We start from the raw sequence: 11,295 nt of genomic DNA on the forward strand, positions 1-11,295 counted from the left end.
CGATAGATCCCCTATACTTGTGGGTCATCAACGATATTCCCATGTGTCCTCAGGAGCGCTTTACATCATATAAGAGTTTGTTCAGGCTTGTCCTTTGCTACAAAAAGGTTTGGGCCACCTTGCTGCACTTTATTTACTTTTGTTACTTGTTGCTCGTTACAAATTATCCTATCACAAAACTATCTGTTACCACTTATTTTAGTACTTGCAGAGAATACCTTGCTGGAAACCGCTTATCATTTTCTTCTACTCCTCGTTGGGTTCGACACTCTTACTTATCGAAAGGACTATGATAGATCCCCTATACTTGTGGGTCATCAAGACTCTTTTCTGGCGCCGTTGCCGGGGAGTGAAGCGCCTTTGGTAGGTGAAATTTGGTAAGGAAAAATTTATATAGTGTGCTGAAATTTACTGTCACTTGTTACTATGGAAAGTAATCCTCCGAGGGGCTTGTTTGGGGTATCTTCACCCCGACCAGTAGAGCAAAGAGTTGCTCCTCAACCTACTGAACCTACTGAAAATGAAAATGAAAATGCCTGCTTTGAAATTCCTTCGGGTATGATAGAAAAACTGCTATCTAATCCTTTTTTAGGAGATGGAACAAAACATCATGATGAGCATCTAATATATGTGGATGAAGTTTGTGGATTATTTAAGCTTGCAGGTGTACCCGGAGATGTTGTTAAGAAGAAGGTCTTCCCTTTATCTTTGAAGGGAGATGCATCAACATGGTATAGGCTATGTGATGATATGGGGTCTTGGAATTACAAACAATTGAAATTGGAATTTCATCAGAAGTTTTATCCTATGCATCTTGTTCATCATGATCGCAATTACATATATAATTTCTGGCCTCGCAAAGGAGAAAGCATCGCTCGAGCTTGTGGGAGGCTTAAATAAATGTTATATTCATGCCCCAATCATGAGCTCTCAAGAGAAATGATTATTCAAAAAATTTATGCTCAGCTTTCTGATAACAATCGCACCATGCTGGATACTTCTTGTGCTGGCTCTTTTATGATGAAGACTATTGAATTCAAATGGGATTTATTGGAAAGAATTAAATGCAACTTTGATGATTGGGACCTCGACAAAGGTAAGGAGTCAGGTATGACACCTAGTTTTGATTGTGTTAAATCTTTTATGGATACCGATGTTTTCCGTAAATTCAGCACTAAATGTGGACTTGACTCTGAGATAGTAGCTTCTTTCTGTGAATCCTTTGCTACTTATGTTGATATCCCCAAGGAGAAGTGGTTTAAATATCATCCTACCATAGAATTAAAAGTAGCTGCACCTATTAAAGTTGAAGAAAAGATTGTCACTTATAATGATCATATTGTTCCCACTTCTTATGTTGAGAAACCACCTTTTCCTGTTAGGATAAAGGATCATGCTAAAGCTTCAACTATAGTTCGTAAAAGCAATATTAAAACATATACACCTCCTGAGCAAGTTAAAGTTGAACCTAATATTGCTATTGTTAAAGATCTCTTATCTGATAATATTGATGGGCATGTTATTTATTTTTGTGATGAAACTGCTAGAATTGCTAAACCGTGTGCTAAAGATAAACCTAGACCTATTGTAGGCATGCCTGTTATTTCTGTTAAAATAGGAGATCATTGTTATCATGGCTTATGTGATATGGGTGACAGTGCTAGTGCAATACCTATTAGCCTTTATAAAGAAATCATGCATGATATTGCACCTGTTGAGTTAGAAGATATTGATGTCACAATTAAACTTGCCAATAGAGATACTATTTCACCAATGGGAATTGTTAGAGATGTTGAAGTCTTGTGTGGGAAAACTAAATATCCTGCTGATTTTCTTGTTCTTGGTTCCCCACAAGATAGCTTTTGTCCCATTATTTTTGGTAGACCCTTCTTAAATACTGTTAATGCTACCATAGATTGCAAAAGGGATGTTGTTACTATCAGTTTAGATGATATGACTCATGAATTTAATTTCTCTAAATTTAGTAGACAACACCGTGAAGAAGAATTACCTAGTAAGGATGAAATTATTGGTCTTGCTTCTATTACCGTACCTCCTAGTGATCCTTTAGAACAATACTTGCTACACCATGAAAATGACATGTTTATGAATGAAAGAAGGGAATTAGATGAAGTATTCTTTAAACAGGAACCTATTCTGAAAAACAATTTACCTGTTGAAATCCTAGGGGATCCTCCTCCACCCAAGGGTGATCCCGTGTTTGGGCTTAAACCATTACCTGATACTCTTAAATATGCTTATCTTGATGAGAAAAAGATATATCATGTTATTATTAGTGCTAACCTTTCAGAGCATGAAGAAGAGAGATTATTGAAAACTCTGAAGAAGCACCGTGCCGCTATTGGATAAACTCTTGATGATCTTAAGGGCATTAGTCCCACTCTATGTCAACATAAAATTAATTTGGAAGAAGATGCTAAACCAATTCGTGATCATCAACGACGGCTGAATCCTAAAATGAAAGAAGTGGTAAGAAAGGAAATACTAAAGCTCCTTGAGGCAGGTATAATTTATTCCGTTGCTGATAGTCAGTGGGTAAGTCCTGTCCATTGTGTCCCTAAGAAGGGAGGTATTACTGTTGTTCCTAATGATAGAGATGAATTGATCCCTCAAAGAATTATTACAGGTTATAGGATGGTAATTGATTTCTGCAAATTAAATAAGGCTACTAAAAAGGATCATTACCCCTTACCTTTTATCGATCAAATGCTAGAAATATTATCCAAAATACACATTTTTTGCTTTCTAGATGGTTATTCTGGTTTCTCTCAAATACCTGTGTCAGCCAAAGATCAATCAAAGACTACTTTTACATGCCCTTTTGGTACTTTTGCTTATAGACGTATGCCTTTTGGTTTATGTAATGCACCTGCTACCTTTCAAAGATGCATGATGGCTATATTCTCTGACTTTTGCGAAAATATTTGTGAGGTTTTCATGGACGACTTTTTTGTCTACGGATCTTCTTTTGATGATTGCTTGAGCAACCTTGATCGAGTTTTGCAGAGTTGTGAAGAAACTAATCTTGTCTTGAATAGGGAAAAGTGCCACTTTATGGTTAATGAAGGTATTGTCTTGGGGCATAAAGTTTCTGAAAGAGGTATTGAAGTTGATAAAGCCAAGGTTGATGCTATTGAAAAGATGCCATGTACCAAGGACATCAAAGGTATAAGAAGTTTCCTTGGCCATGCCAGATTTTATAGGAGGCTCATTAAGGACTTTTTCAAAATTTTCTAGGCCTCTGACTAATTTATTACAAAAAGATATACCATTTGTTTTTGATGAAGATTGTGTAGAAGCATTTGAAATACTTAAGAAAGCATTGATCTCTGCACCCATTGTCCAGCCACCTGATTGGAATTTACCCTTTGAAATTATGTGTGATGCTAGTGACTATGCTATAGATGCTGTTCTAGGACAAAGAGTTGATAAGAAATTAAATGTTATTCAATATGCTAGTAAAACCCTAGACAAGGCTCAAAGAAATTATGCTACTACTGAAAAGGAATTCTTGGCGGTTGTATTTGCTTGTGATAAGTTCAGACCTTATATTGTTGATTCTAAAGTAACTATTCACACTGATCATGCCGCTATTAAATATCTTATGGAAAAGAAAGATGCTAAACCTAGACTTATTAGATGGGTTCTCTTGCTACAAGAATTTGACTTACATATTGTTGATAGAAAGGGAGCTCAGAACCCCGTTGCAAACAACTTGTCTAGGTTAGAAAATGTGCTTGATGACCCACTACCTATTGATGATAGCTTTCCTGATGAGCAATTAAATGTTATAAATGCTTCTCATACTGCTCCATGGTATGCTGATTATGCTAATTACATTGTTGCTAAGTTTATACCACCTAGTTTCACATACCAGCAAAAGAAAAAGTTCTTCTATGATTTGAGGCATTACTTTTGGGATGAACCACATCTTTATTAAGAAGGAGTAGATGGTGTTATTAGATGTTGTGTACCTGAGCATGAACAGGAACAGATCCTACGCAAGTGTCACTCCGAAGCTTATGGAGGATACCATGCTGGAGATAGAACTGCACATAAGGTATTGCAATCTGGTTTTTATTGGCCTACTCTCTTCAAAGATGCCTGTAAGTTTGTCTTATCTTGTGATGAATGTCAAAGAATTGGTAATATTAGTAGACGTCAAGAAATGCCTATGAATTATTCTCTTGTTATTGAACCGTTTGATGTTTGGGGCTTTGATTATATGAGACCTTTTCCTGCCTCTAATGGATACACACATATTTAAGTGGCTTTTGATTACGTTACTAAGTGGGTAGAAGCTATTCCAACTAGTAGTGCTGATCATAACACTTCTATTAAAATGCTTAAAGGAGTTATTTTTCCGAGGTTTGGAGTCCCTCGATATTTAATGACTGATGGTGGTTCACACTTTATTCATGGTGCTTTCCGTAAAATGCTTGCTAAGTATGATGTTAATCATAGAATTGCATCTCCTTATCACCCTCAGTCTAGTGGTCAAGTAGAGTTGAGCAATAGAGAGCTCAAATTAATTTTGCAAAAGACTGTTAATAGGTCTAGAAAGAATTGGTCCAAGAAACTTGATGATGCATTATGGGCTTATATAACTGCATACAAAAATCCTATGGGTATGTCTCTCTATAAAATGGTTTATGGAAAAGCATGTCACTTACCTCTCGAACTAGAACATAAGGCATATTGGGTTATTAAAGAGCTCAACTATGATTTTAAACTTGCCGGTGAGAAGAGGTTATTTGATATTAGCTCACTTGATGAATGGAGAACCCAAGCTTATGAAAATGCCAACTTGTTTAAAGAAAAAGTTAAAAGATGGCATGACAAAAGGATACAAAAGCGTGAGTTTAATGTAGGTGATTATGTATTTCTATACAACTCTTGTTTAAGATCTTTTGCAGGCAAACTTCTCTCTAAATGGGAAGGCCCCTATGTTATCGAAGAGGTCTATCGTTCCGGTGCCATAAAGATCAACAACTTCGAAGGCACAAATCCGAAGGTGGTAAACGGTCAAAGAATCAAACACTATTTCTCTGGTAATCCCATAAATGTTGAAACCAATATTGTTGAAACCGTAACCCCGGAGGAATACATAAGGGACACTTTTCGGAATGTTTCAAACTCCGAAAAGGAATAGGTATGTGGTACGGTAAGTAAACCGACTCCAAAACAGTTTTTAAGGCAATATTTCTCCATTTTGGAATATTTAAAAAATAGAAAAATAAGTAGCAATCCGGGAAGGACACGAGGCCTCCACGAGGGTGGAGGGCGCGCCCTACCCTACTGGGCGCGCCCCTACCCCGTGGGCACCTCGTGTGCATTCCGGACTCCGTTTTCTTACATGACACGTATTTTGGTTGGCAAAAAATAATTATATAATCTCCTGGAGGTTTTGACTCCCATATCACGCAAAAATCTCTTGTCTTTGTTTTGAGCTGTCCTGCTGCAGACAGAGCAACATGTCGTCCCAGGATTCGAAAGGAGAAAGCTATGTGGCTGATTACCTTGCAGATCCTAAGGTCTATGGGGATGTGGAGCATTGTGGTTGGACTACGTAAGAAGAAGAAGACTATGAACCCAAGGGAAAGGAGGAGACGAGCTCAGATGAAGATGAAGTCCCACTACCTCAACCTGGGGACATGCATGTGGAGTTCAAAAAGTTAAGCCTCCCGGATAGAGTAAAGAAACCTAAGATCGAGTTTATCCCTTTTCGCCTTTTGCAGGAAAACAAGCAGGAACTATGCAAAAAGATACTGAGCCTGGAACAGGAGATCGAGGACCTAAGGGACCAAAATTCTGTCCTCAAACGCAAATTAAGGAAGAAGCCTACGCCATCAAAAGAATCACCACCGTCTCCACCAACAAAGAAGAATTGAGTATCTGGTATGGGCACTCCCCTTGGCAACTGCCAAGCTTGGGGGAGTGCCCCGGTATCGTATCACCATCACTTTTATCTTTACCATTTTTCTTTGTTCGATCCTTTTGATAATATCTTGATCTAGTAGAATAAAAGCTTTTAGTATGATCTAGTTGTGAGTTTTGCTTTATAGTCCTTATATGTAATCGAGTCCGTGAGCTATATATAATAAAGATTAGTTTTGAGTCAAGGGCTTGATTATTTTGCCATGATCCTAAGTGAATAAAAGAAAAGAGAAAGAAACAAAAAGAAACAAAGAGATCATGTGAGTCTTATGGAGAGTAATGAGCTCACATAGAAAAAGTATGATGAATAAAAGTTGTTGAGGGTTGACAAACATAGTTTTGGTCATTGTTGCAATTAATAGGAAGTAATAAAGAAAGAGAGGTCTTCACATATAAATATACTATCTTGGACATATTTTATGATTGTGAGCACTCATTAAAATATGACATGCTAAAGAGTTGACGTTGGACAAGGAAGACAACGTAATGGGTTATGTTTTCTTACATCTGAGATGAATTATATTGTCTTGGATCCTCCAACATGTTGAGCTTGCCTTTCCCCCTCACGCTAGCCAAATTCATTGCACCAAGTAGAGATACTACTTGTGCTTCCAAATACCCTTAAACCAGTTTTGCCATAAGAGTCCACCATACCTACCTATGGATTGAGTAAGATCCTCCAAGTAAGTTGTCATCGGTGCAATCAATAAAAATTGCTCTCTAAATATGTATGACTTATTAGTGTGGGAGAAAATAAGCTTTATATGATCGTGTGATATGGAATAAGTAAAAGCGACATACTGCATAATAAAGGTCCATATCACAAGTGGCAATATAAAGTGACGTTCTTTTGCATTAAGATTTTGTGCATCCAACCATAAAAGCGCATGACAACCTCTGCTTCCCTCTGTGAAGGGCCTATCTTTTAATTTTATCTCCTACATTGCATAAGAGTCATGGTGATCCTCACCCTTCCTTTTTACATTTTATCCTTTGGCAAGCGCGGTATGTTGAAAAGATCCTAGTATATATGGCTAACTGGATGTGAGTCTTCATGAATTATTACTGTTGACATTACCCTTGAGGTAAAACATTGGGAGGCAAAACTATAAGCCCCTATCTTTCTCTGTGTCCGATTAAAACTCCATACCCATAAGTATTGCGTGAGTGTCAGCAATTGTGAAAGACTATATGATAGTTGAGTATGTGAACTTGCTGAAAAGCTCTTATACATTGGCTCTTTCCTATGTTATGATAAATTGCAATTGCTCCAATGACTGAGATTATAGTTTGTTAGTTTTCAATGAAGTTTACTTGAGATTGTGATTGAATTATTACTCTAGCATAAGAAATCATATGGCAAGAATTATATAAGTTGCTGTTCTAAGAATAATCATGATGCCCTCATGTCCGTATTTTATTTTTATCGACACCTCTATCTCTAAACATGTGGACATATTTTCGATTTCGGCTTTTCACTTGAGGACAAGCGAGGTCTAAGCTTGGGGAAGTTGATACGTCCATTTTGCATCATGCTTTTATATCGATATTTATTGCATTATGGACTATTATTACACATTATGTCACAATACTTATGCCTATTCTCTCTTATTTTACAAGGTTTACATAAAGAAGGAGAATGCCGGCAGCTGGGATTCTGGGCTGGAAAAGGAGCAAATATTAGAGACCTATTCTGCACAGCTCCAAAAGTCCTGAAACTTCACGGAAGACGTTTTCCAAATATATAAAAAATACTGAGAGCAAGAACTTCACCAGGGGGCCACACCCTGCCCACGAGGGTGGGGGGCGCGCCCCCCTACCCCATGCCCCCCTGGTGGCCCTCCGGTGGCCATCTTCTGCTATATGGAGTCTTTCGATAAAAAAAATCATAAGCCATCTTCTCGGACGAAACTCCGCCACCACGAGGCGTAACCTTGGCGGTACCAATCTAGGGCTCTGGCGGAGCTGTTCTGCCGGGGAAACTTCCCTCCCGGAAGGGGAAATCATCGCCATCGTCATCACCAACGCTCCTCTCATTGGGAGAGGGCAATCTCCATCAACATCTTCATCAGCACCATCTCCTCTCAAAACCCTAGTTCATCTCTTGTATCCAATTCTTGTCTCCAAGTCCGGGATCGGTGCTAGTAGGTTGCTAGTAATGTTAATTACTAATTGTAGTTGATGCTAATTGGTTTAATTGGTGGAAGATCATATGTTCAGATCCTAAATGCATATTAATACCCCTCTGGTTATGAACATGTTTATGCTTTGTGAGTAGTTACTTATGTTCCTGAGGACATGGGAGAAGTCTTGCTATCAGTAGTCATGTGAATTTGGTATTTGTTCGATATTTTGAGGAGATGTATGTTGTCTCTCCTCTAGTGGTGTTATGTGAACGTCAACTACATGACACTTCACCATTATTTGGGCCTAGAGGAAGGCGTTGGGAAGTAATAAGTAGATGATGGGTTGCTAGAGTGACAGAAGCTTAAACCCTATTTTATGCGTTGCTTCGTAAGGGGCTGATTTGGATCCATATGTTTCATGCTATGGTTAGGTTTACCTTAATACTTTTGTTGTAGTTGCGGATGCTTGCAATAGAGGTTAATCATAAGTGGGATGCTTGTCCGAGTAAGGGCAGCACCCAAGCACCGGTCCACCCACATACCAAATTATCAAAGTACCGAACGCAAATCATATGAGCGTGATGAAACCTAGCTTGACAATATTCCCATGTGTCCTCGGGAGCGCTTTACATCATATAAGAGTTTGTTTAGGCTTGTCCTTTGCTACAAAAAGGATTGGGCCACCTTGCTGCACTTTATTTACTTTTGTTACTTATTGCTCGTTACAAATTATCCTATCACAAAACTATCTGTTACCACTTATTTCAGTACTTGCAGAGAATACCTTGCTGGAAACCGCTTATCATTTCCTTCTGCTCCTCGTTGGGTTCGACATTCTTACTTATGGAAAGGACTATGATAGATCCCCTATACTTGTGGGTCATCACAGCCCACATGGGCCGGTGCGCCCCCTTATGGAAGCCACACACAATTAGATTGAAGGGGGAGGCGCCACCTCCTCTTACCATATCCCAGAAAGGGGGGAGGAAAGAAGGGGGCGCCTCCTACCTTTCCACCCCCCTTGTGCCAATTTTTGGCAGGGGGCACACCAAAGGGAGGAGCCCTAGGGCTGTCGTTGCACCACTTGAGGCGCCCTAGGGGCTGCCTCCTCCCCTCTACACCTATATATATGTGGGGAGGGGTGCCACACAATACACATCTTATTCCACACCGTGTGTCGACACCCCTCCGTCTCTAGTTTACTCCTCCGTTCTAGATCATCGCAGTGCTTAGGCGAAGCCCTGCGAGATTGCTTCGCCACCACTGTCACCATGCCGTTATACTGACGGAACTCATCTACTACCTTGCCCCGCTTGCTGTATCAAGATGGCGAGGACGACACCGAGCTGAACGTGTGCAGAACGCGGAGGTGCCATGCGTTCGGTACTTGATCAGTTGGAGCACGAAGAAGTTCGACTACATCAACTGCATTGTTAAACGTTTCCACTTACGGTTTACGAGGGTACGTAGACACACTCTCCCCCTCGTTGCTATGCATCTCCATGGATACATCATTGTGTGTGCGTAGAAATGTTTTTGTTTTCCATGCAACGTTTCCCAGAAGTGGCATCATGAGCCAGGTCTATGCATAGATGACATGCATGGGTAGAACACAAAGAGTTGTGGGCGGTGATAGTCATATTGCTTACCACCAACGTCTTATTTTGATTCGGCGGTATTGTGGGATGAAGCGTCCCGGACCAATCTTACATGTCCATGCACATGAGACCGGTTCCACCGACAGACATGCAACTAGTTTTGCATAAAGGTGGCTGTCGGGTGTCTGTTTCTCCTACTTTAGTTGAATCAAATTTTACTGCAACCAGTCCTTGAAGAAGGTTAAAACAGCAAACTTGACGAATCACCGTTGTGGTTTTATGCGTAGGTAAGAACGGTTCTTGCTAGAAACCCGTAGCAGCCACGTAAAACTTGCAACAACAAAGTAGAGGACGTCTAACTTGTTTTTGCAGGGTATGTTGTGATGTGATATGGTCAAGACACGATGTGATAAAAATTATTGTATGAGATGATAATGTTTTGTAAGATATCTGACAACCGGTAGGAGCCTTATGGTTGTGTCTTTATTGTATGAAATGCATACCACTACTGCATGATGCTGCTAACGTGACACTACGATCACAGACCCTTTCACGAAACCGTGTGCGATGCATTAATCACAAACGGGGATGTAAAAAAAAACGTCAAAAAAGGTGCAAAACATTTGCAATGGAGGATGCATCAAACACGGTTCAGATTTTAGTTGCGTGTGCGATCTAGGGCATACGGTTCAGTCCAATGAACTGTTTGCGATGAGGTGGAACAAAAGAAATGGGCAGCCTAATGAAGGCGTGTGCGATATAGAGCATACGGTTCACTCGGATGATCTGTTTGTGATTAGGCAACACAAAAGAAACGGGCAGCCAGATGAAGGTGTGTGCGATATATAGCATACGGTTCACTCGAATGAACTGTTTGTAATTAGGCAACACAAAAAGAAACGGTCAGTGTGATCAAGGTGTGTGTGATTGAGGGCATACGCTTCAGAAGGATTAACTGTTTGCGATTAGGCAACAGAACAGAAACGGGTAAGCCAGATCAAAGTGTCTGCGATTGATGGCATACACTTCACATGGATGAACTGTTTGCGATTAGCCACAACAAACTGAAACAGTTAGATAGATCAACGTGTGTGCGCTAGACGGGCACACCCATTCTAACTAAAAGAAGCGTGCGCGATGGTAATAACGAGCGCGCACGGTTGTTGGAACAAGACGTGTGCTGACATTGCCTATTGCGGTGCACCCTATGGTGCAAACGCCACGTACGCGGCTGAGAAGGCGTACGTGCCCACGTTACGCCATCCGAAAATAGTGCCACACTTATAACCGTCAGTAAATTTTGAGCATGCGTCCCGTCACATTCCAAATTGCAAATCTGTTCATATCGATCAAAACCTAAACGGTTTCCCACTTAGGAGCGTATTACTACGCGGTTATAAATACTACTACTCCAAGATGACTGCACATTCCTCCTCAACTCCTCATCCACAAACAGTCAAAAACAAACAAGTCATTCATCATCGTTCCCTTGCGTCCGCCATGGCTAGCGTGAGTTCTGGGTCGAGAGATTGCCACCAGGGAGAGGCGAGCCTGGAAGCGGGAGCACGAGAGATGTCCCGCCTCACCGCAAAAGCAGCCAACATGTCCCGCCG

The sequence above is a fragment of the Triticum dicoccoides genome, chromosome 2A (genome assembly GCF_002162155.2).
Source record: "Triticum dicoccoides isolate Atlit2015 ecotype Zavitan chromosome 2A, WEW_v2.0, whole genome shotgun sequence".
Taxonomy (NCBI): Eukaryota; Viridiplantae; Streptophyta; class Magnoliopsida; order Poales; family Poaceae; genus Triticum; species Triticum dicoccoides.